Below are 27,488 nucleotides of genomic sequence, written 5' to 3' on the forward strand. Positions count from 1 at the left end.
AGCCCCCCACCCACAGCCCTAAATCCACTCCCACCACTAAAACCTATACCCCCACCCTGCCCCAGCCCCACATACTTCACAGCATCCTCTCACGATCCTTCTTGCTCTTATCTCCGCACCACCAGACCGCTCTCTGCCTTAACTCTGCCTTAACCACACATATGCATAGTTTAGGAACATGCACATATGCATAGTTTAGGAACATGTGTGGTTAAGGCAGAGAAGAAGGCAGTTGTGGTTTAGGCAATCGCTATTCCGCTTGCGTGGTAAACGTCCGCCTGGCTAAGGCTGTGTTGTGTAGGATGTTTCCCCTATAAAAGTGGTAGTAAGCAAACAAGGAGTGTTGCAACTCTATGCTCCTAGCAAGTCGTGCAGCACTCAGCGACAATGCTAAACCCCATTCCATTATCACTAATTAACACTGTCATTAACACATACACTACCTATTAGACTGATGCTTTAGTAGCTTATTTACTTTCAAATAACTAATGATGGGATAGTGTTTCTGCAAACATATTTGCTGACCCATTTGTTAGGTTGCATATTAGGAAGGCCCTGCGACTTGACACTTGGTCTTCCATTACGAGCTTCCTGTTATCTCTGTGGGGAGATATCAGGGACTTAATTAATGATTCCAGCTGGTATTTCCACATTAGAGAATAGAAGCTACAAGTCAACCTTCCCAGAACAGGGAATAGCTTCCTGGAAATGGAATTCTCAGGTTCTCTTTCGCAGATTTTCCCTGATTCCGGAGAGTTTAACACAGACATTTCTAACATGCTCTGAGCAGGTGGGAATTAGCTACGTGATGGCCAGTAAGAGTCCAGGATGGGAAGGCAAGAGGCAGGGAGGGCGGGCGAGACGATTTTAGGATTTGTGTATTGGGGAATTGCCTGCATCCTCCCTAGACCCAACCCCCTATCCCCCCCCCCGACCCCTGATGCTTGGAGGATGGGCGAAAGCCAGGCTGCGACTCTTCCCTGCAGCCCCTTCCCTGGTTTTTCCAGGAGCAGATCCAGACATTGTAAAATTGCAAAACAGGTATGGTGGTTCTGGACCCAGAAAGTTTGGTTTTGGGACCACTGGACCATTTGAAGTTGCCCAGAGTGGTATCCTTCGCTCTGGGCAACTCATGGGCAACACATGGTGGAGGATTTGCAGGCATCTCCTGAACATATTTGCAAACTGACCACATGTGGATCAAGCAAAGCAGCTCACACTTGGATCAGTGGCTGATGCCATTCAGTGCGGACACATCCAAATCTTTATATGAACATAACATTCAACAATAAAAACTGAAAAGGACTCACAAGATTTGAGTAACTTGAAACCAGGTAACCGGCTGCACGCAACTTCCCACTAGGCACGGACGCACACCAGGTCTAGGGTAGACTATCACAGGTGTGATAGGAATGACAGCTCTATGCCTCCATTTGTGCACATTTCATGTGCTTGAATGAATGAGTGGATATGAAGTCCAAGAAGCCTCAGCTCAACAGTTATTGTCACATGTCTCAAGACACAGGCTTTATATTTTGTAAAGTTCACCACTTACCGTGAAGATATAATTTCTGCAGTAGATGGTCTGTAACAAACTAGTTAGGAACTCTGTCAAGAAAAAGAAAAAACGAGCATCAGAACACGTTTTCTACATGAAACACAATTGTGTAATTAAAGGATGCGTTTTTACAACTAATAAAAGCTAAGTGAATGCTTATGGATGTAAAACATTCACAGTTCAGAGCACATCACACAGCATACTAGCTAGCCAGATGGAAGGAATCCATCACCAACGCTCAAAGGGAGGCCATTGTCGATCCTTCAAGCCACAGAGCTACAACTATACAACAAGCATTTGCAACGCAACAGGTCTCGCATTTGCTTGAGTTAGAGCTATTAGTGCTGTAAACTCTTAACCAGACTTTTCTTGCCACATAAATTGAAAGAAAAAAAAACAAGCACGATAGTGCTATGTAAAACCCAGCGCAATCGCGCAGAAACTGAAAACCAAAAAACTGAGTGCGAACGCACTATGTAAAACCCAGTGTGATCGCGCTGCGCGGAAAATAAAAAGATAAAGTTGTGCAGAAACCAGGCTGAAAACATGGAGCCTCGTATGTTTTTTATAGTTGGTCGGTGCGCTCGAGGAGGGCTAAACACCAGAAAAGGCATGATGTATGCATGCTTTTCACTAATGAAATCAAGCCGATTTTAAAAGGAAAGCCCACGAACCAATGAAAGTGTCAGGTGTGACCTGGGCGTGGTTAAAAGCTCAAAGAGAGATTACCACAGGGACAGAGCACTTGTGCGCTTGACCGTAAAAAACAGAGATCAGTAGTAGCGGGAGAGGTGAGCACAGCTTAACACGTGCCAAGAGAAGTTCAGAAGCATTTAATCCTGGAAGAAGAATGATGGGCGTGTGGACCTATGGATCACTGAGAAATATATCTTAATTGTGCGTCTGTTTAGCTCCCATCAACATGAAAAAAATCGTAATTTTTACTTGACTCCAAGTTGAACAAATCAATACTGGACATATACTGCTTGGTGGCCCTGGCAAAAATTGAAAGAGAATATTGGCTGTGTGAAGTCCACCACATGAAAGCACATGCCCCAAGTAGATCTAATGAGAACATAGGCAAATACATTAAACATCTAAATCATCCACAGGGAATGGCCCGCGAAGAAGTTCTGAATAACTGCATTATGGCCAAGACCTCTTTCATGTCACCGCAGGCGGCGAGGATTTGTATGGTGTTTGTCGGGGGTCACACAGCTGAAGTTATGGTGTGCTCTGCCAGTTATGTATGAAATTTGTCCTAGCAATTTCTTAAATGCAAAACTAAAGCCAGGATGTGAAAACCTGGCACTGGAAGACAGCGGCCTGACTGAACGACATAGTGGCTCTGCAGCAAGAAGCCTGCTCAAGCCTATTTTGGACAACGTGGCCAAGGTTAACTTGGCTCCCTACCTCTCTATGTGCAGAGCCACCACTGACATTTGCAGAAGAGCAAATGTTGCACATAAAACACCCTAATGCAAAGCTATCTCTGAACTACAACTCCTAGAAAGGACATAACTATTGGACAATCTTCAGTCAGGGTTCACACCCAAAACATAGCAGAGCTCTAAAATTAACAGAACAAATGCTCTATCACAGTCAACGCCTAAAGCCTTGCTGTGGGAAAAGGAAAATCTTTCATTTTGCTATGCCGGATAATTTAAAAGCAGAATTATACAACTATTAACGGACAAACAATAGTTAATTTAGGTGACCAGGGGGAAGGGTGAAAAATGTTGGCTCAAAAAATGTTTGTGGTACGACCTTAAGTTCCACCACTGGAAGTTACTATAATGCCAACTATTTCTTATTAACACAGCGGGTGTCTACCCGACTGGGTACTATTATGCCATAAAACATTCACACGCCTGGCAGCAATATACCTTCAGAGGTGTAGCTTCAGAGGGTGTCACACCCTCCCCAATAAATATTTGCAATAAGGAGAAATTAATATAACATATACAATTATCATATAAACCCAATAAAAACCTTTATCATAAATACACTTTTGGCATTAGACTGTAATGCTCAGAACAGCCTGTAGAGGACAACACAATAAAAAATAGCATTTGTAAGAAACATGGTCATGCAACCATATAGTTAGCCCCTAGAGGACATAACCACATGAAAATAAAATCACCAAAAGTGTAACCATATAATTAGCCTCAAGAGAGTATAGTTCATTTCATATTTTCAGGGCTAGCAGTCCTACAGCAATGATATTACAAGCAAGACTCTTAAAATACAAATTACTCTCAGCTGTAAACCAAATGTTACAACCATGAGAGAGGTTAAAAAGACACTGAATGGTGTGAAGGGCTGTTATTTTGGAATCCCCAGTAACCTCGTGTGGGGACCCAGGGATGCTCTAGGCTGAAAGAACAGGTGGTGGTGAACAGTTTGAAGGTGGACTCGTCCTAGGACCACCAGAGGCTGATTTAGGAGCAAAAAACTTTTTTTTAAATGCCCTGCAGGTACTCTTATACCTTAGAACTATCCACAGCCTTGTCATTTGTCCAAAATGAGTGTAAACTCGAACAGCAGCATGTGGGCCACATGGTACTGTTTGCCTTTCTGATTATCTGTCCATTCAATATAGTGCTGCAGATGTTCACTGAGTGAATGCTCTCCGCTACATACCCACACACTACAGTGAGGATTCTCTCTGGCCACCTCACCATACTCATATCAGAAGCTACACATACTTACATTTGCAATAACATTATACTCATGTAATTTCCATCCCATGAAGACATCATTAACCGAACTGTCTCAATGTTATGGCAGGCGCGTATGTCATGTACAGACTGTTCAGGCAATGTTGGTATCGTCTACAAAAGCGTGTCACTGTGCACGCTGGGCCATTATTTCTGCTTCGTAGCACAGAGATAATTTGCCATTCGCTATCTCTTTAGCTTCACTGCAATTACAACATCTTAGGCATTTCCCACTGAGTATTTCCAAATAAGGCAAAACGTGCCTGTAATTGCCACCTTATGTAATGCAAATAAATGGATTTTATTTTATGTTCTGAGAATGCTTTTTATTATTTTTTTCAGTGATTTATTTTATGAATATATATTTTTTAATTATTTGCAATATATTGTTTAAGTCTATAAAAGAAAACTTAATCCACTGAACCGTCCACCTTGCAGCAACTGAGTTAGGTAGAAGACAATTAAACAAATGAAGTAGAACTCACGCTGCGACATTGTCGGTATTCTATCGAAAACGTGAAAACTCTGCATTGGAATTGTACGTGCGCAGCTCGGACTAACGTGTCTGAGTGCCGAGCTTTGAAATAAAAAAGCACTAGGGAAGAAGGCTGAGATGAAGGGGGTTGGATATAATCATGCAGAAACAGTTTCTCGTGAGAAACCTAATAAGCTATTTTTTTCCACACGTCAGGCCCGGTTTACACAATGGGTACATGTTTGCAGGAAGTGATGTGTGTGCTCCATGATTCGTGGACATAATTCTTTCAGTGGCTGAGGCGTCATGAATGTTTAGGGACTTAAGCAGACTGATCATCTCCTGGCATTTCCACAGGCATGTCTGTGATTGTTGACTTTGCTACAATGCCACCAAAAGTGTGTCTGTGAACTGCAGTAATTCATGTGCACCTGTCATTCAACGATCAATCCCTGATCAAACCAAACTACACAGAGGACCAACTGGCTCCCCCAACAGGTGGGATGGCGAGTAAAGTAAAAGATGCACATGCTCCATCACCAGCTTGTGTCCACCACACCCTTCATTCTTGTCATCAAAGGACTCAGTGGCACCAGAGAGAGCGGTGTGGCCACAGAACACTGCATTCCTGCTTGTAGTCATCAGGGTTAAGCGCCAGAGACAACAGGGTGCTCGGCTAACCTATAGTACCCCCATGTGGCATTCCAATACCACCCTGTTCACGGCTGATGCAAGCAACTTGCTTGGTCACCATCAACAGTGCACAATTTAGTGATAGCTGCTACTCAAATGTTCAGTAACTCGCCCCGAGATAGGACCGGCTACTTGCTGCAAAACAACGCACCCCCATGAAAATAAATCAAATCTCTCTGGTGACTTGTGCGCTTACGTTGTAAACGTCCTCTACAGGAAGGATCTGGGCATACACGAGAGACGGCAACAATGTGACACATTAAAAGCAATAAACACATATCTCTGCAAACGAGGGTAGGCAAGCCCTGCTTTAAAAAGATTAGGTTGTATTTGAAACAACGGAGCATTTCTTTCTTTTATCAATAACACGGTCCCATTAGAGAAGACTCCTTACGTGTTCAGTGATGGGGACAAGTATGGCCTACAAACACCTCAGCCGAAGAGTAGAACAAACTTGATATTGTGTTCCAGGGCTTGGGTCATTTTGCTGCTGTATTCCAGGTTCACATTTCTGTTGTTTTCAAGGTTAACTTCGGTGTTATGGTCAAGGTTCACACGGCTTTGGTTTTCCAGGTTCATTTTGCTTTTGTGTCCCAAGATCACCTTCCTGGTCAATACAACATTCAAAGTTTTGCTAACTGTTCTTAAAGGCGTAGGTAGGGTAACAAACTAGTCAATTTTGGGTGTTGTTGTCTTGTTTGTTTCCTTTGAACAATTTAGAATAACACACCTAATGGCAATGATGGTGTAGGAAAATCTAAGCAATGGAAACAGTGTCTGCAGTGACATGAAATGGGTTAGTCACCCTATACCGCATTAACTGAAGAAGGTGCAAACGAATGTTCAATGTCAAAAGGGGAAGGTTCTTCAACTTGCCATGTTACAAGAAAAATCTCGAATTTCTCAAGGCTGACAGCGCTGCTGAAGTAAGAAACAGGGAAGAACCAACCAACTCCATCCGTCCCTGAAGAAACATTAAGATGAAGTTTAAAAAATCTCGTCTGAAGACCAGGCAAAATACCTGTCAAGGTTATCTAATTGCTTCTCATCAGTTTTACCCTCCCCCGCCCCACACCACTTTAATAACCTCATTTTAATAACCTCATCTCAATAGTATCCTCGAGTGTGTTGTTTTTCTTAGTCAATGCAAATATTAGCTAAACACAAGCACTGTAATTGTCCACATAGAAAATAGAGGTTTTCTAGGCAGAGATCATGCAGCTCAAATGTATCCTGTGGTCTCAGCCTGTTTTGAATATGAAAATATTCTCAATACCGGAATTAGCATTACTGAATTAACTTCAAACTGTGTGTAGAATAAACGGTGCAAGCATACTGTAAAAGTGTTTTGCTAAGGCGTTAATGGTGCCAAATGGTAGGCCAGTGAGATTGCTGGTGGCACGAATCAAAGTAGAGGCTTCTAGGCAGAAGCATATATCACTGAGCACTGGGTGGCAGGGACTAAGGTGAGACAAACCTGGATTGAAACAACCACAAAAGAGATACAGAACTCTCTTTGGCCCTTTGCGACACATAGAAACAACAAAGTACGTTTTTCTCTTACTGGGGTGGCTACGCATGCCAACCTGAAATAAGTGAGCAGCAACCTGCTGCTACTACCATAAATTAGAATTGTATTTTTACGCTCAGGTGCTTAATTTTCAGGTGGGTATCAGTGTTAAATATGTGGCAGTGGCTATATGTGGTGGGCAATGGCGCTCATTTTGGGGGGATGTTTTTTTTTCCACTAGACACTGACAGGAGACAAACAAACAGAAAATGGAGAAAAAAGAGGAAAGCGAAAGATAGGGAAACAGTGGCAAGGGAGAAAATGTGAATGAAAAAGAACCTAAGCACATGATGATAAAGAGACAGGAAGTGTAGGATTGTGGAGGAAGACACGAGATCAAGGATAGACATCCTTGGCATTAGACAAAGAGGCATTCAGCGGTGCCGGCAGCAGGTTCCCAAGAAACATCTTGAACTCCAACTCTCACCTTTTTTTTTTTACACCTTAAGAACTATTTTCAGAGCATCACGTTCTTAAACTTAAACTACCAACTCGTTTTAAGGATATATGTTATCTTACATAAGCAGGATCTGTTATACTTGATTGAGAAAAAAAGTTTCCATATTAGTCCTTTAACGCTGTCTGAACTAATACAACAATCTGACTGATAGAGCTTAAACTGATGAGCTCACTACAAACCAGTTTTTAACCTGCCAATTTAAAAGTTGGTCGAACTCTGGGTGGTTTTTTTTTTAGTTACTGAGCCATCTGTACCAGAACTCTATGCATTGTCTGTGTTTCGTGGCTGAGGGTTACTCACTCTAAACCTGCAGAGCTGTTTTAATCCAGGAATTGATTACAAGTCAAGGGTGGCCTCGTCTCCTCCTGGATCGCTCTAGATTTGGAGAAATCCCTGCTGCTACTTGTGGTCTCTCCTATCCTTACCAGCATCAGCGAATTAGGCCGTTTATTGTCTTTTACCGTCTTCACATACAGAATTTCTCTCTGAAGCTACCTACTCATTTTCTTGCAACTTCCATATTCAACACTTTCTATCCTGTCTATACTGGTATTTAATGCAGCAAACCTGAAAGTCAAACCAATAATGTATACCAATACCCTGAAGACAGAGTTTACAACAGAGCTCTGTTAGCCTGATGCCTCTCTCCAGCTCCAGCTCCACCCCAGTCCTTTTTGCAAGGGCACTGATGAATCAGGTATCTCCTCATCCGCTTGACCCTTTGCTTAAGCGATGTTACAGGGTATCCTGCTTGCACTATGTACAAACAGCCTTCCTCAGGACATGGCTTTGGGACAGAGCTCAGAAGACACATTATCTTCTCCTAGGGCTGTGTTCCCCAATGGCAGGAGCAATACTTCTGGCTAGATGCGGTATAGCGGCCACCTTTCTGACCACATAACCTAGAGGCAGCTTTATAGTACTTGTTTTAGCACTTTGAGAAAATGTTGTGGGATTCTGAGTAAACCACTTGATTTATCTGTGACTCACAAAGTAAATATGTGTAATTGTAGAATGTAAATAAACTGTGCATGCTCTATGACACAAATCCATCTGCATTGTCCCAATGACGTGCTCCCACTCCTCCCCCAACGCATCCTAGTTACTCTGCTAGGAGCTGAACCCCATAGAGTACAATGTAGTTTTAAAAGGTTGTGTTCCTAACAATGACCCTTTAAAAAGTCCCATACGTACAACGGAGGTTTAGATAGAAGGCTGTCAAGTGCTTTCCTGGTGATTTTTTGCCTCATTATATAACTTGACTACTGGTAACTCCGGTATATGCCTGCCAATCGGAAACATCATAACATAAACAGATCTGGGTTCGGATTGGCCAGCCACAGTGGAGCAGCCTAGTCACCCGATATACTGGCTGGCACCTCGGTATTCCACGTGACGCCTTGGTATGACGACGGGAGTGTCTGATTCCAAATTTGGGAATACACGTGCGAAATGGGAAATCGGACGGTAAGCATATGACTTTACTCCCTTGTAAATGAAACAATGTTATTTACTCAGACAACCTTTCTTTTGATAGAGGTGACATATAAACCTCTACGGACACACCGCCACACAGCGCCGTCATTTATAACAGCTAAATATCTCGGCAGGTTTATTGGAGGGACTGGGTGCGTCACATGAACCTCTTACCTCAGTAAATCAAAACATTTAATGAAAATGTTACGAGGAGAAGCCATTGCCATTTAAAAACTATTAGCGGTAAAATGTTTCCAGAGTTATTTAAACATTAATCACAGATGGAGCAGGCATTTACTGGCAATTCCCCTTCCTGGAGAAGGGGAAGCCGAGAGGTTAAACGGGGCCTTTCACTCACACGAGGCGCAGCGCCAGGCAGCTCCCCTCGCTGCGCCTGTCTGACCATCTAGCGCTTTCTCTGGTGTGTATTTTTACTGCATGGCTGGCACTGTGTTGAAGCCGCAGGCAATGTGCATAATGCTGTGATCTCCACCCACGTACATGATCTCTTGTTGGAACATCTTCCCTTCTAGTGAAATACCCGCTACTCAAGGACGAGCATTCACAACTTTGAGGCTGGAGCTGCTCTTGGTTTTGAAGTGTTTTAATGGTTTGTTGCAACCTACCTATCTAGTCGATGCTCCCACACCATGGCGCCTTGATTGGAATTGCTATTTCTTAACTGTGATTCGGTAAGAATCGCAGTTCCTAATTTTTGTACATCTAGCTTCTGATACTTGTTTACCACAAGGTGGAAATAAAGACCAAGAAAATACCCTGGTCTGAAAAACAAAAACTTCAAGTCATTTCGAAAGAAAAAAGACTTTAATTTGCAAAATTCATAAAATAAAAATTATTAGAGCATTGGAATGTTGGGAGCTCCATTGAAAACAAGGGAATGCCCCCGGCTTCTAATGGCCGGTAGAAGCTAGCTTCAAAATTCCAATGCTGTGGAACACAGGCCTCACAGAGCCCAAGGGAATTTCAATCCCCTCATGCTCTGTGAGGCCTTTGTTCTATTTATTAGAATATTCTGCCCTCTAATGGCAGAATGTTCTAATAGCCTTATAGCCCTCCCTCTCCCTTGTTAAAGGGCCCTCGCCTTTGATGACGCAGAAAAAAAACAGGTCCGACATACATTCATACATATCGTGTAATCAAAACATATAATGAAGTGTGATTTTAGTAAAGAAAATAATGTACGAGGGAAATTGTGCCCTCGGGGTAGTTCGCCATCATTGTAAACGAGCTTTATTAATCATGAAGTATTGAAAATGTAGTAATCCGTCATAATTGCAAATGTATGCCATGATTTCTTGTTTGAAAACTGTTTTGCTTAGCTTAAATTTAGTACAGGCTTTGGCCTAGTTGCCTGGTTTCAAATTCTAACTGCGTGGTTTTTTCCTTGAACTAATGAAACATATATTCTTGCTTGAAGTTGTATTTTTCCAGTAGAGCTGACTGATACACTTATCTCCAAGGTTTCGTATTAGGCCGGTTTCATCCCCTTTGATACAAGGTCAGTCTGCAGGTGCGGACAATGAAGGTACAGATAGTAAAATAATTGGCAACCCATGTTACAACTTGTGTTCCAAGGCTCCAAGGACAGTGTATGCATAAATGAGCGCTAGTAAAAGACAATTTTCATTGGACAATTTGAAGCCAACCTATGAACCCTCAAATGGAAGACCCTGCAGAATTTGGAATGTTTCTTACTTAAACCCGCTGGACAAAGAGAAGTCAGCCATTTTCCTCGATGCCAGTTTGAAGCCAGATGCCAGACTCCATTTTGGACGACACCCTGATGCCCTTTTCTCTATCTGAGAGAAAGAGACTTTAAGAATTCTCACCCTAGAGACTAACTTTGATTTGCCCCGTCTTGCCCATGCAGTAACTTTGCCCCATTCTCCTTGCCGCTGCAAGGAATCTTGCCCTTAACTTTTCCCCTTTGAAACTTGCCCCATGCTGATCAACCGGTACCTGAAGGATGAAGACTTTTCTTGAATGCTGATTGTATTTGGTAAATATGAAAGGATAAATGTATTATGCATTGTGTTTTTCCTTTTAGGTACCAACTGCTATTTTGATAGGGCCCTAGTTAGAAGTTTTCCAAATTTGTGTTGACTAAATTCATTTTGCATGAAGCCCCACATGCCGATGCTAATTAGAGGTTAGTCGAGGTATTCATTCAATGTATCATGCTAAATTGAAATCTTGTTATGCTGACCAATGTATGAAATTAGTCAAATACAGTTAGTCATATTAGTGATTTGCATTGCGATAACTGAGTGTATCATCATCCAGATTTTGCGTAGATTGCGTTTCCTCCGCCGTTATGGACAGCTAGTAATGTTCATATACATATATCATTTGATTTTGAGACTTATATACATCGTGTTAGCTTTGTTAATATAGGGAAATAAATTCACTAACTTTTAATAAACTGGTGTGGTTATTCATGACTGAAAGGTCATGGTGCGCCGAAATACCAACTGTCATTGATTTCTGATGTGCTATATTGATCTATTAATTGAGTATTGACTACCGATTACAATAGTTATTGATTATTGATCTGAGTGACTCGACTATTTTAGGATGAGGAGAGCCCGACTCGGTTAAAAGATTCACCGACCTCCAACGTGTACAGGTACAGGTAATTTATAAGGGCTGGACGCGTTATCAGTAGATGGTAGCAGAGATTGATGGTTTAGCCCTTTGGGACCCCATCCGAACAATAGACAGAGTCAAGTTAGAATTTTCTTTGATAAAACAAGTTGGAGAGATGATGATGCCCTAAGTCCCCAATGACTTTCCCGGCATCTCGGAGCTTGCGAATGAGGAACATGGAGGTATGAGAATGGTCTCAGCGTTTCTAGTGACGGTATGAGTGAAGTTAGGGTTTCGCGCTTGCACAGCTTATCGCCGCAGATTAATTGAGAAGTTTGTGAGGATTTTAAGGGGGGTTAAAAGATATTAGAGGAGTGTTACTCCAAAGGTGTGAGAGTAGGGGAGTCGTCGAACTTCACGTGCGTGTGTAGCGCTTTGAGCAGAAAAAAATTGTCCACGTGGTTGTTGATGTTGAGACGGGCCCTGCGAGGTCAAGAGACTCCGGAGTATGTTGAAAAGTGTATGTGACACTTGTTTGATGTTGTGATCTGGTCAGGTTTAATAGGTTGATTGGACGTGGTCAACAAGTCGGTATGAATGTTGCGGAGTGAAAGAAAAACTTTGACTTTGAGATTTGACGAATTCTAAAGTGCACTAGAATAGTTCATTGATCAGTTGAGAGTAAAGTTTGCGGGTCAAATTTTGCTTGCGAAAGTGGGAAACCGAGAAAGATGGAATAACTGCCGAGGCTAGTGAAAAATCCCTAAGGTTTCTGAAGCGATTGTATTACCTTTCCTGTAGTAAACCGACAGATCTGTTTTATTCTTTTGGTTAAGTGCTCGCGTTATATTGCAGAAATTAGTTTATGAGTGAAGCCGAATGAAAAGAGGACAAGCCGCTGGACTTTGTCAGCCGCAGTGTGTGAGTGTGACGTCACTAGGAGCCGCGCTGGGATAGGTCGGTTGGTGAGAAGGGTCGCGCACGGATTGGACGCAGTCCGTGAAGCGCAATTGGAAGGGGGAAAGGCAAGCAAAGAGTATTCCGGGAATTAAAGTTGCTTATTGATTACATATTTTAGAAAAACAAAAGACGGAAAGATGAAATTTTTCAAAGTATTTAAGAGTGCCATGAGGGGAGATTTTATATTAAAGCAAATGTAGGAGAAGAAACACCGCCTGAGGGTACACCAGCTTACATTGTCATTGAAGAAAAGGGTGTAGCGCCATGTCTATGGTTAAAACAATGGTGCAAATTAACAGAGAAACATGGAAGTGTAGCGTTCCCTATCCACGGGTCGTTTAATCTAAGAGTTTTAGAAAATCTGAGATTTGCGCTATACGACATGAAAGTACCTCCAAGACCAGCACAGTTTGAGGCACTAGCAATTTGGGAGCTAATAGCTAGAAACCAACAACAAAAGAAATTTGAGACAAGAATAAGAAAAGTAGAAAAGACACTAGCGGATGCTAGATGGGACAGCACACAAAAGGTTTGGAGATCAGACGTATTGCAGGGGATTAAATTGTTTCCAGCGATTACTGATGAAGCGGAGACGGAAGGAAGGAAAGCCACCTATAAGACAAACAGGAGTCAGTCCAGAGAGGGAGAGAACAATAGAAACTCGAAAAGCGGAGACGAGTCAGATGATGAAGAGTTCATTATACAATTGCTGAATGATTGCCCACCACCATATGTGGAAAGCGAAAAAGGCTTAAGCATTAGTACTGCCCCTCCAGAACCAGTACAGGGTAATGTAACACCAAATTTGAGAATATCTCAGAGGCCGAGCAGCTCCGACATGCCTTTCTCACCACAAATACCACAGATTCAGAAAATATACCCAGACGTGCCGACATTGAAACTTGCTGGTAACTATCAGCCACAGGTTCAAAGGCACTGTTGTGATGAGCATAACATGGGAATGACTTCTGATTCAATGGCGCAGGGAGGACAAAACTATCAGAGACCGACATTGACTCAAGCTGAATCAACACAGTTCTCGATGCCCCAAAAGCAGACACAAGAAGTGCGAGTAGTAGAAAGCCAGTTAGGTATGCCAGCAATGATGAACCACAATGTGGGGATTAACATGCCACAGAATTCGGGGAACAGACAGAATCCAGACGCAATATCTCTACCTATCACTGTAGGTCCACCAGTACCACTGTACATACAGGCAAATTTAAGCACAAGCGACCAAGGGTTAATGATACAGAATGGGACAGGGAGAAGATGCATAGAAACTACTCTAGAGACAACTCCGATAGCGGCACTGCCAAATGGATCTGGGTCCTTGTCGGAATTTAGTCCAATTCCAATTTGTGCTCTGTTAACCGTGGTAAGGTCACATCCACCACTATTAGTACCGTTAACCTCACAGACTGAAACATTACAGAAACCGTCAGTGGCAGTTGATGTAACTGTTACACTGATGGGACTGAATGCGCAACAGTTAACACAATGGTTCAACAGCCTGAACTCCCGACAGAGTGCATCTAGCGGGAAGGGAGAAGAATACCTGAATAAAATAAGGTTGGGTATGGAGGCAGATGAACTGGTTGAGGGAACAATGGGTTTGAACAGATTAGAATCATACACAGAGGAAGAACTAAGATACATGTGCCCTAGGATTACAAGAGAAGTAAGCAGCATACATAAGAAGTTACAAGAAATTACAGACAGAAACGAGATCGATATAAGTAAGACTAAACACCTGAACAGAAGTTACAGGTTAGACTTTGAGACAAAAGATTTTGAACACATGAGATCCGCAGGGATGAAAACGCACCTTAAAGAGATACTGCAGAGTGCACAGGTCTGGAGATGTTTAGATAAGTGGGAAAGCAGGTGGGTTAAGAAAAAGGACAAAAAGAAAGAAAATACTCCAGAACGGAATGAGAAAAAACAACAGAATGACGATCTGATAACTATGTTACCAATGAGAGAGACAGCAGGGGGAAAACTTGTACATGTACCGTGGCACAGGTGCAATATTCAATCCTTTACGGATGACTTTCCCAAATTGAGAGAGAAGCCGATTGAGTGGTATCAACAAACAGATAGATTTGTGAAACTCGTGAAGTGTCTCTGGGAAGACTTGAATACTTTGTTTGAAATTGTGGTTCCGGCGGATTTGTGGGAAGATTGTAAAAGGGCTGTAGGTTGGCCGACGAGTGAACCGGAGAGAGACAGGGACACAGGTGCGCCATCACCCACGGTAATGAGCTTTTACCACAAGGTGATCGAGCACTTGAAAACCAAGGTTGCGTCGAAAAATGTGGATTGGCAGAGGATTGACAGAACAGCCCAAGAGGTTAAAGAGTCTATACATGCGTATTATGAGAGGTTGTTGAAAGCGTTTAAAAATTACAGTGGCACGGAAACGATTGAGGCAAAGGACATGCTCCATTTTGTGTTCAGGTTTGTGGAAGGGTTGAGACCCGAAATCAGCCAGATGATTAAAACGCATTTGATTTGTTGGCAGTCGAAGTGAATCGATGAAGTGTTGAATTATGCGAAATACTGCAGTGATGAGATTGAGACCAAACAGAAAAGATTGAAAGAAAAGGTGATGGTGATGCAGCTCAGAGCAGCTCAGACAGGTTTACAAGGTTTGCAAGGTTTTCAACAACAGATGCCGCAGCAGCAGGGAAATGCTGTGTTTCAGCCGCAGATGAGAGGCAGAGGCCGAGGAGGTTTTGTGAATAATGGTCCTGATTTGAATACCGGTATGATTCCAAATGGTATACAGGCAATGAAGAAAGTGATGCCATGTCACACGTGCAGAATTGTCGGGCATTGGAAACGGGAGTGCCCAATGATGGTGCAGGAAGGTGTAGGTCAGCAAAACAATGATGTCAATGCATTCCAGACTATGAGAGGACCGAAACTGAGAGGTCCAAACCCAAATTTCCAAAACAATATGAACCAGCTGCAGGGTTTACAACCCATGCAACCGCAACAGGTGCAAATGCCCCATGTGCAAATGACACAATTGCAGCCAATGCAACAGCAGTTTCCTATGGTACCTAATCAGCAAATGCAAATACCCTTAGCACCAATGAATCAGCAGCAAGCAATGCTTCCTCAACAGGTCACGGGTCAGGGAATGAGTCAAAATGACACAGTACACCAATTCCCACTACACAGCGAGAATGGAATAAACGATGTATGGGAGAGTGAAAGTTCAGATGAGGAGGGAAATTGTGTGCTTGCAGCATCCTTGGAAGTTGATCAAAAGGGTCCGTATGTGGAGGGAAGAGTTATGGGTCATCGCGTTTCATTCTTGGTTGACACAGGAGCTACACGTTCCACTGTCAGGAGCGATGAAGTACCAAATTTGCCACTTTCAGGGAGAACAGTTCAAGTAGTGGGAGTAGCAAACAGGTACCTGACGAACCCAATCACAGATCCAGTACAAGTCAGAATTGGTAACTATCAAGGGACAAATAATTTTGTGGTATGTGACTCAAGCCCGATATCACTGCTAGGGAGAGACCTATTGTGCAAATTGGGATGTTCGATTATGTGTTCGAACGATGGAATTAGAATTCAGAAAAGCAGTGATGGGGAAGAAGAGGACAGTGTAGAAGGGGATGAGATGGAGACTGTCGATGAAGAGTATCCCCTGATTACCCTTTATCCGATGATCACTGAAGCAGATATTCCTGCTGAGTTACAGGAAACAGTCGGAAAAGAAGTGTGGGATATGACAGGGAAAGAGGTGGGATTGGTGAAAGGAGTGGAACCAGTGAAAGTGACCGTAAAACCCAATGTAACCTTTCCCCAGACCCCACAGTACCATATGGCACAAGACACTCTCATGAAAGTCGCCCAACTCATTGATGAGTTTGTAAAGCAGGGGGTACTGAAAGAAGTGTTAAGCAGTCCATGTAATTCGCCAATCATGGGACTAATAAAGCCAAGTGGAAAGGTCCGAATTGTGCAGGACTTGAGGAAAATAAATGACATAATAATAAAATGTTGCCCTGTAGTACCAAATCCAGCTGTGATAATGTTTCAAGTCCCTTGTGATGCTGAGTGGTTCTCAGTCATCGACTTGTCACAAGCATTCTTTTCGGTGCCTCTTCATGAGGACAGCCAATTTCTCTTTTGTTTCAAATTCTTAGACAGAGTTTACAGTTGGTGTCGAATTCCTCAAGGGTTTTCGGAGTCACCGTCAATTTTCAATCAGATTCTAAAGAAAGATTTGGAAGCGTTGGAATTGCCATTCGAGTCAACCCTAGTACAGTACATTGACGACTTACTGATTGCATCCAAGACAGAAAGTGACTTCACAGCCGACACCATTGCCCTATTGAACCATTTGGGAAGGAATGGACACAAGGTGTCTCCTTCTAAATTACAATTCTGCCAGAAGAAAGTGAAATATTTGGGTCACCAAATAGAGAAAGGGTCACAAAGGATTATAAAGGAAAGGATAACGAGTGTACTCCAAATGAGTCCCCCAAAGACGAGGAGGGAGGTGAGAAAGTTTTTGGGAGTGGTGAGCTACTGTCGCCAATGGATTCCCAACTTCTCAACTCTAGCAAAACCTTTGCTGAAACTGACCCAGAAGGATGCATTGGATGAAATTGAGCTGAAAGGAGATGAGATGGATGCTTTTATTGAATTGAAAGAATGCATGTACAGGGCTCCAGCTTTAGGTATGCCTGATTACACAAAGCCTTTCACATTGTTTTGTCAAGAACGTGATGCATGTTCCTTGTCTGTCTTGACCCAAGCCCATGGCAGCGTAAACAGACTAGTAGCATATTTTTCAGCTACTTTAGATCCGGTCGCAGCAGCACTGCCAGGGTGCTTGCGTGCCGTAGCCGCAGTTGGTATCAGCCTCACTCAGAGTGAAGGAATAGTGATGGGACACCCTTTAACAGTCATGGTCCCTCATTCAGTCGAGATACTTTTGACATGTTCCCGAACACAGCACATGACTGGTGCTAGACTCACAAGGTATGAAACAATAATTCTGGGATCACCTAACGTGCAGCTGAAACGGTGCACTACGTTGAATCCAGCAACCTTGTTTCCCAGTGAAAATGCCGAAATTGAGAACGCTGAAGACATCGAGCACGACTGTCTTCAAGTGACTTGAATTTTGCACCAAACCAAAACCTGATATCAAAGATACCCGATTGGAAGAAAATGATCACATTATTTTTGTTGATGGTTCATGTTTAAGAGATGCACTGGGTATACTGAAAGCAGGGTACGCTGTATGTACGGTAACAGGTGTTTTGGAAGCATCTTGGCTTCAAGGAGTTTACTCTGCACAAGTAGCAGAATTGGTAGCCCTTACTAGAGCTTGCCAACTCTCAGCATTAATGAAAGTTACCATTTACACTGATAGCCAGTACGGGTTTGGAATAGTGCATGATTTCGGACAATTGTGGTCACAGAGAGGCTTCATGACCTCTTCAGGATCACCAGTGAAAAATGGTGAAAGAATAAGAGAATTGTTACATGCCATCCAATTACCAGGAGAAGTAGCAGTGGTAAAATGCAGTGCACACTCGAAGGGACAAGACTATGTTTCTCTGGGAAATGGATATGCGGATCAAGTCGCAAGGTTTTGCGCATTGAACTGTATATTGCTTAGGGATGAATGGAATTTGATAAGTGAACCAGAACTCGAACCAAGTGAGATATTTGCTCTAAAGGTGGTAGATACGATGGACGAATTGAAATCCTTACAGAATGATGTCAGTGAGGATGAGAAACTCTCATGGACCAAATCACAATGTGTAAAGAGATTAGATGAATTGTGGGTTTCAAGTGAAGGGAAATTTGTTCTTCCAAACAGCCTTTTGACACAGATAGCCAGATTTTACCATGGACAAGCTCATCTTGGGAGGGATGCCATGATTAGATTGTTTAAAACTGATTGGTTTAACCCCAAATTCCGTCAAGTTGCTGAAGCAGTTTGCCACCGTTGCATCATTTGCCAACAGATGAACGCAGGGAAGGGAACCGTAGTAAATTTGAGCCACATAGGAAGAGCAGGGGGTCCATTCAGCAGGATGCAAATGGACTTCATTGAGATGCCTGTGCATGGAGGCTTGAAGTATGTGTTGGTGGTTGTGTGCATTTTTAGTCACTGGATCGAAGCATACCCTACACGCAGGAATGACAGTCTCACAGTTGCAAAACTACTCTTGAGAGAGCTAATACCACGTTTTGGATTCCTGATCTCTTTAGAATCAGATAGGGGAAGTCACTTCAATAATGAGGTAATAAAATTGCTTTGTGCAGCACTGAACATTGAGCAAAAGCTGCATTGTAGCTACCGCCCTGAAGCATCAGGTCTAGTGGAGCAAATGAATGGCACATCGAAATCAAGAATGGCGAAAATATGCGCATCAACAAACTTAAAATGGCCTGACGCATTGCCTTTGGTACTAATGTCAATGAGAAACACCCCTGACAGAAAGACTGGACTGTCCCCACACGAGATTCTCATGGGCAGAGCTATGAGACTTCCAGCAGTTCCTGCAAATGCGCTTTTGAATATTACAGATGATATGGTGTTAGACTACTGCAAAGGTCTAGCTGATGTGGTTCGCTCTTTCTCTCACCAGGTGGAGGCAACCACCTTGCCACCGATCCAAGGTCCCGGACACGCCCTGAAAGCAGGTGACTGGGTCGTGATAAAGAAGCACGTGAGGAAGTCGTGTTTGGAACCCCGTTGGAAAGGACCTTTTCAAGTGATTCTGACGACTACCACCGCTGTGAAGTGTGCGGGAGTTCCCAACTGGATTCACGCCAGTCACACAAAGAGGGTATTGTGTCCCACAGACGAGGAAGTTAAAGCGCTGAAGTTGCCAGTACCTGATAACAAAGTACCAAGCGCTGAGACAGAGCGAAAAAGAACTAGAAGTGAACAGGCAGAAATAGAGGAGGGAGAAATATTCTCTGAGGACGAAGCAACTGATTCACTTGGGGAAGACCAAGGAGGAGCCTCAGAAAGCGACGAAGCAGCTGAAGGTAACAAAGAGCCTGAAGCAGCTGAAAGTGACAAAGAGCCTGAAGAAAGTAACGGTGACAAAGGGCTCGAAACAGGTGAAGAAGCAGGAGAGCCTGATCAGAGGAGGGCTTTCCCAGAAGCAGACGATACAGGAAAAGAAAAGGAAAACCTGATTGACTCCCCAGAAGGAGGGGACAAGGCAGAACAGAACAAAACTGCTCAAACTCCTTCAGAAGAGATTGCAGATCCATCAAGTGGACACAGTGCAAAAAGAAGACCAAGCATATCGCCAGTAAAATTAAGAACTAGAGAAACATTGAACGACAGTGAAGGGCCAAGAGTGAAAGAGAAAAGAAAGGAAGTGTCTGTCGTAGTACCAACACCAAGTGAAGAAAAGGACTTGGCCAAAGAGGAAAGTACCAGTGAAAAGGAATCAAAGAGAGATGCAAAATTGAAAAGAAAAAGGATACCGAGTAGAAGGTATTCCGGTCCGGAGTGGGCATACGTAGCCAATAACGATTGGTCAGACGAATTCGTATCCCTCAGTCTTGAGAACGAAGAGGCAGAACTTCATTTTGGAAATAAAAACTTTATGGACTCTGTTGATTGAAGACATTGATCACTTGATTGACTTTTCAACCGGCTAAGACATTGCTAACTTGATTGACTTTGAAACCGATTTTGAGACAACACTGCTAACCGATAAGAGACTAAGCTGCTAAAGAAAACTGTGTGAACACTGAACACGTTCAGCTTTGTAAATACCTGCAAATACGCTTTGATAAAGTGTCTTCAACTTTCTGATTCTATACAGATCATGACTAGCTTCACTACACAGGGGCGTAAAATGAAGTGTTGTAAATACATGTGTATAGGTTTAATAACCGCATGCGTACTAATCCTTGTAGCAATAGTTCTTGGAATGCATGGTAAAAATGAGAGTGAGACGAATGATGCTTCTACTTCTAAACCTATTATTGTTACTGAACTAACAGCTCTGAAGAGACTCGAGAAAGACGAGAGACACTTGCATGATAAGAAGGAACTTTCATCTAACATTTTCTATCGCTTGCTGAGTGAGTATGTTGAGACCATGGATGCGAAAGATTGTTATGTGTGTACACAAATACCTACCTCAGTAGTGGAAGGGGTAACGTATCACAGCATGCCTCTTACGTATGGAATTACATGTAGTATAATAGCTTCCAGATTTTATGGTCAAACGTATATTCATTATTTTTACACAAATTATGATGTTACTTTTGCATATGTCCCCATAATAGGGCACCTAAGTAAAATAGCTAGAGATTATTATGCCAAATTAATGAGGGAATTCTTCGAACCAATGTCACCTTTTCACACAGCTCACGCACATAGAGAGAACCTTACATGCTTGCTTTCACCAGTAGAAATAAATTTCTTAGACCGCACTGATGATAGGAGGGAAGAAATGAAGGAGGAATTAGAAAGGGAATTACACAAAAGAACATCTGTAGATAATTATGCTTTTGCCGCAATAAAGACACAAGGAAAAATAACTTTAGATACATTGCACGTAGGGAAATTTTGTATATATAGAGCTGAATCATATTATGACACAGTTTTTGTGGGAACGAGTGAATGTAAACACACGTATGCATTTAAACCTAAGTGGACGTTCATGCTGAATGGACAAGACCCAGTTATTCCTGGAATATATTATATTTGTGGACTCAACGCCTATTATCGTCTTCCTAAAGGATGGTATGGGAGGTGTTATTTGGGAATAGTGTTCCCAAAGATTTACCAACTAGACGACTTAAAGAAATTTCCAAGGCTGTCTGAATCACATCATGTTCAGAAAAGGGAGACAGCTTCTGGTGTGGTAGGAGATATATTTGGAGCATTGATTCCTTCAGTAGGAGTCATATTGAATTCAATCAAAATACGAAAGTTGTCTTCTATTGTGGATAACATGCTAACAAAGTTTTCAGGAGCTATAATCCTGATGGATGCTGAACTTGCTGCAGAAAGAGCTATGACTCTTCAAAATCGGCTTGCGTTAGACATTCTTTTAGCAAAGGATGGCGGCGTTTGCAAAATGCTTGGTACATGTCACTGTTGTACATCATATACCAGACAGCAGTGGAAAAATTAGAACGATGCTTACAAATTTAACTAAAGAAAGTGTAGATTTAAAGGAATTGAAAGAACCCGGAGTTTGGGAGAAAGTTGGAAAAGGATTTGCTTCTGTGGGAAATTGGCTCAGCAACGTTTGGAACGGATTGTTACTAAAAATAGTAAAGGAAATATTAATAATATTAATTTGTCTATTAGGTTCTTGGGGAACATGGAAAGCTTTCAAAATGTTAAAAGCAAGGAACAAAAGAAAAAGAGAAGAGAAAATAGAGAACAAAATGGTGGAAATATATAGAGAAAAATCAAAAGGGACTAAAAGAAAAAGGGAATTGACTGAAGTGCCAAATTACTATACAGAATTTTAATGGAATAAAATTTGTGGGTAGATTTGATGTGATGACATAATTAGTCATCAGAGGAGGGATTGATGACGCAGAAAAAAAAAGGTCCGACATATATTCATACATATTGTGTAATCAAAACATATAATGAAGTGTGATTTTAGTAAAGAAAATAATGTAGGAGGGAAATTGTGCCCTCGGGGTAGTTCGCCATCATTGTAAACGAGCTTTATTAATCATGAAGTATTGAAAATGTAGTAATCCGTCATAATTGCAAATGTATGCCATGATTTCTTGTTTGAAAACTGTTTTGCTTTGCTTAAATTTAGTACAGGGTTTGGCCTAATTGCCTGGTTTCAATTTCTAACTGCGTGGTTTTTTTCCTTGAACTAATGAAACATATATTCTTGCTTGAAGTTGTATTTTTCCAGTAGAGCTGACTGATACACTTATCTCCAAGGTTTCGTACTAGGCCGGTTTCATCCCCTTTGATACAAGGTCAGTCTGCAGGTGCGGACAATGAAGGTACAGATAGTAAAATAATTGGCAACCCATGTTACAACTTGTGTTCCAAGGCTCCAAGGACAGTGTAAGCATAAATGAGCGCTAGTAAAAGACAATTTTCATTGGACAATTTGAAGCCAACCTATGAACCCTCCAATGGAAGACCCTGCAGAATTTGGAATGTTTCTTACTTAAACCCGCTGGACAAAGAGAAGTCAGCCATTTTCCTCGATGCCAGTTTGAAGCCAGATGCCAGACTCCATTTTGGACGACACCCTGATGCCCTTTTCTCTATCTGAGAGAAAGAGACTTAAAGAATTCTCACCCTAGAGACTTTAACTTTGATTTGCCCCATCTTGCCCATGCAGTAACTTTGCCCCATTCTCCTTGCCGCTGCAAGGAAGCTTGCCCTTAACTTTGCCCCTTTGAAACTTGCCCCATGCTGATCAACCGGTACCTGAAGGATGAAGACTTTTCTTGAATGCTGATTGTATTTGGTAAATATGAAAGGATAAATGTATTATGCATTGTGTTTTTCCTTTTAGGTACCAACTGCTATTTTGATAGGGTCCTAGTTAGAAGTTTTCCAAATTTGTGTTGACTAAATTCGTTTTGCATGAAGCCCCACATGCCGATGCTAATTAGAGGTTAGTCGAGGTATTCATTCAATGTATCATGCTAAATTGAAATCTTGTTATGCTGACCAATGTATGAAATTAGTCAAATACAGTTAGTCATATTAGTGATTTGCATTGCGATAACTGAGTGTATCATCATCCAGATTTTGCATAGATTGCGTTTCTTCCGCCGTTATGGACAGCTAGTAATGTTCATATACATATATCATTTGGTTTTGAGACTTACATACATCGTGTTAGCTTTGTTAATATAGGGAAATAAATTCACTAACTTTTAATAAACTGGTGTGGTTATTCATGACTGAAAGGTCATGGTGCGCCGAAATACCAACTGTCATTGATTTCTGATGTGCTATATTGATCTATTTATTGAGTATTGACTACCGATTACAATAGTTATTGATTATTGATCTGAGTGACTCGACTATTTTAGGATGAGGAGAGCCCGACTCGGTTAAAAGATTCACCGACCTCCAACGTGTCCAGGTACAGGTAATTTATAAGGGCTGGACGCGTTATCACCTTCGGCTCAGGCCTTTAACGCTGGAGAGGACCTTTAATGGACGGTATAATCTGCTACAGTGGCCTATAATGCTATATTATAACACCTAGTTCAAAATGGCAAGCAATAAAGACCCAAAAGTATATGAACATTAATACTTAAAATAAACACATCTTACATTATTTACAAACACTAGAAGTCAATTTTCTAACCTTTAACGAAAAAGGTGTGTAGCTCATAATTTCCGTGTCTTGGCCATAGAGGTTGCATAAAGCTGTATAATGTTAGCTGACCAAAATATGATTGTTTTTCACCTTAGGAGTGTAAGCAACAATGCAGCCAACTCCAGTGACATGGTAGGCAAATTGGCTCTGTTGTGAATGAGGCGTTACACAACCCTCAGGTAAGAGAGACACGCCACTTGTTTACAGCTACTTATCTGAAATTTGTTTTTTCTTGTACCTTTTCTCCTGCACAATGTTCCATTTCTTATCCTTGTACTACATAAAAGCAATGGCAAATTAACCAGAAACTAGGATTCATTTAAAATGTAGGATTTCACTTTGAAACTGCAGACAGAATATTTGTTTCCAAATTTGTAGTTAAATTAATTCAGGCAGCATTACTTTCCATAGTCCATTCAGTCCTGTCTACCACTGTTGGACTATCTCTACACCTTGAATGTTCTGAAAGTATAACAGGCAGCAGATCTTTTCAATTGTCACTCAAATGTCTAGAGTGTAAATAACCGGCTCCTCTAAAACGACCTATCAGTCTGGAAAGCTGCAAAAACAGTGCTGTTCCCTTAAATGACCAACTGCCATGTGCTATCGGTCTAATAATTTAAGATATTTAGAGGCACGCCTCCTGGGACTCATCCATCCTTTTTTTCAAATTCAGGCACTGGGTCCCTAGGGTCCTGCGGCCACCCTGGATGTACCCCCCCCCAAAAAGTGGTGCGCATGCAAATCGCCCAAATACCCTACGGACATTTGCGCTACATGGCACTTTATAAAATGCATTTGGAATGCCTTTTTTAAACTTGCTCATGGTTACCATTGACTTGGGAGTCGATGGTAATAGAATTTCCTAAATGCCCATTTCAAATATGGGCAATGCTTTGTACATGTGCTTAGAAAGTCGCACATAGAAAATCCCCATTTGCGTTTTCCTATTTGGTGATGGCAAAATGCGATTCCCAAATTGCGTTTTTTGACCCCCTACTGGCCTTTTTTCATAAATCTGAAAAGGCAATTTAGCATTTATTAGTGGACCAAAATTGCAATTCGGTCCGTTAAGAAATGCAAAATCCTTTCGTACATCTGGCCGTAAGTCCCCAAGTTATGTAATGGCTGCCTACAACACTTTTCCCCTATTGCAGACAGTCACTCAGAGCCTTGCTCCCATGGGAGCCAGATGACCCAAGGGTGAAAAAAAGCCAGCTGGACCAATCAGAAGGCTTTGTGTTTTTTAAACTAGGCTTAAAGGGCTCTCACTAGAGACCCTCAAACCCAACCGTCCAGCTATACAAATATACTTGGAGCTTCATAGCTCCAAAACTACAAAATGGATTTATACAAAATCACTAAAAACACACTTTGAGGACCAAGATCTAGCTTCCTGACAAATTTGGTGTAATTCAGCTCAGCCGTTCAAAAATGTTTATGGCAAATGCATGGGGATTCTGCGTTTTAGGAGCCCCCCACCCCACCCCCTTTTTTCTCATCCCCTGCTTGACAGGCTGCCTAATACATATCACTGTTTGGCTTTAATGTCACTCATTTATTTGTTCTTATTGGTCAGTTGCTGTATGCTTCTTGCTCATTTTAGTAGGTGCTAATTTTTTCTGTGTTTAGCACTATAGAGTGCGTCTTTTTCAGCTGGCTCCCTTATATACTTCCTTTTTCATGTTCCTTTCTTGTCTGTGTTGGCCTGTCCAATCTGATCTTTCTCTTCCTCTTGCTGTGTTGCTTTGCCCCCATCTCCTCTCGCTGTCCATGTTGCCTTCCCCTCCATCCTCACTCCTATTGGGCGTATTGGCCATCCTCGACCCTACAACCCGTTGTCCGTGTTGGCTTTAAAAAACCCTCCCTCGCTTTGTCTGTGTTGTCCTGCTCCCACTCACTATAAATAAAAGAGAGCTATGGCATGGACACCGCTGGTCGTCATAGTACTTTTTTCCCCTCCGTACTTCTGTTGTCCGTATTGCCTCCCTCCCTACATGGTCCCTGTTGCCCCCCCCCAACCCTCTTTAAAAAAAGTGCTATGACATGGGCACCGCTGGCTGTGTGATAAACATTTCCCCCACACATCCTGTGTGTCCCTCCATGTTGTCTCACACCCCACCCTCCCTCTAGCATCACAGCATTTCTTTTTGTTTTATCTCTCATCAATATGGCTAAAAAAACATTGGAAAAACCAACACCTCGCAAAGACAAGATCCACTGGCTTTGGGCCTACTGACTTTGCCAGTGCTTATTTCTTTTTGGGCATTCTCAAGTATATTTAAAGGTTTTCTCATACAATGAAGATAATCAGCAACTATTTGCATGTCCCATTGTGTCTCTCCAGGATGCTCTCTGCTCTTTCGTTGTGAATTCACTTTCATGTGCACCACTAAATCATTTTTTTTGTCTTGATATTCTCTAACTTTATCAATCACATTGAGTACATTGACTGAACTCAATCACATTGATTTTTATTATTATGGGTTCCTATTTCTATGTGATTAAGTGTAACATTTTGGCATGCTCCCAAATACCGAGCACCTTTATAACACCTATCTCAGTCTCCGTGAGAGTCAACTTAAACTTGTGATGAGCTGTGTTAAAGTGACTTACAATGATTTCTAATATTCATCAGCCTTGTGTTGGCATGGAAAATCAACAAACTGAAAGGAATGAGTAACAGTGTCCTGGGGTCAGAAGACCATGGGCCTGATTACTACCGTGGCGGATGGGATACTCCATCACAAACTTGACACATACCCCGCCCGCCGAATGACAAGTTCTGTTATATCCCATGGAACTTGTAAGATGGCGGGTGGGATATCCTTCACGTTTGTGAGAGTATCCCATCCGCCAAGGTCGTAATCAGGCCCCATAACTTAAAAGGCCTCTTTTTCCTACAGTGCCTCCTTGGTAAAGAGAGCATTAACTAGGTTAAAAGGAGGAAGGTAGTGTCTGCTCACCACAGGGCGCTAAGTCAGTATAAACAATCTGGATCACTGGCAGGGGAAGCCATCACTGACGCACTGCCGACTACAGAGCCCGGGAGTCACTGCATTCAAATTATGACTCTTTTACTATCCAAAAAGGGATAAAAGACCCCATTTTACCCACCCTCTGGGGGTTCATGGCACGCTCACTACACCACTGTCAACGGGAAAAAATATTAGTATTTTGATAAAATATTGACATAACTTCGTGCAAGAAATCTCTGTTAACTGCATTAAAATCTGAATTTAGCTTGTAAGTGATGACTGAATCTGGGTAATAAATCGCTCTTGCAGCCTCCGGTAATCAGCATTGATGAAATGCCTGATTACTCTTGACGGAACAAGCAGGCGACAGACACCAAGTGGCCGTTCCCTGTGTCTGAGCCACCCGCACGCTCAGTCCCAGCATGGATCACTCGCTATCTGTCGAGGAATTGGAGCACGCTGAAGCCGCTGATGGACGGCGAGGGAACGCATTACCTTCCAGCAGGTAATAGCCTGGGGGAATATTGGCTTCCTTGTGATAAGCATTTTGATTCTGGCTTCTCAGCAGACAAAAATAAGTCCATTCCTGCTCGTCAAGCTTGTTTAGCAGGTGTTTTTTTCATGAGGAAGATTGGCATTTTCA

At 42.2% G+C, this 27,488-nt stretch overlaps 1 protein-coding gene across 4 annotated transcripts in view; it reads right to left on the reverse strand.

Moving 5' to 3' along the window:
• The window catches only part of TSPAN9 (tetraspanin 9), a 796,698-nt gene that overhangs the window by 513,692 nt on the left and 255,518 nt on the right, over window positions 1–27,488 (reverse strand). For 3 of the 4 annotated variants that reach the window (XM_069228388.1, XM_069228389.1, XM_069228390.1), the window contains one exon: window positions 1,556–1,608. The gene's annotated coding sequence lies outside the window, so the exon portion shown is untranslated. Of the gene's footprint in view, window positions 1–1,310; window positions 1,327–1,555; window positions 1,609–27,488 lie in introns of those variants that run through there. The other variant, XM_069228391.1, reaches the window with a different exon arrangement.

This window comes from Pleurodeles waltl, chromosome 4_1 (assembly GCF_031143425.1).
Source record: "Pleurodeles waltl isolate 20211129_DDA chromosome 4_1, aPleWal1.hap1.20221129, whole genome shotgun sequence".
Lineage (NCBI taxonomy): Eukaryota > Metazoa > Chordata > Amphibia > Caudata > Salamandridae > Pleurodeles > Pleurodeles waltl.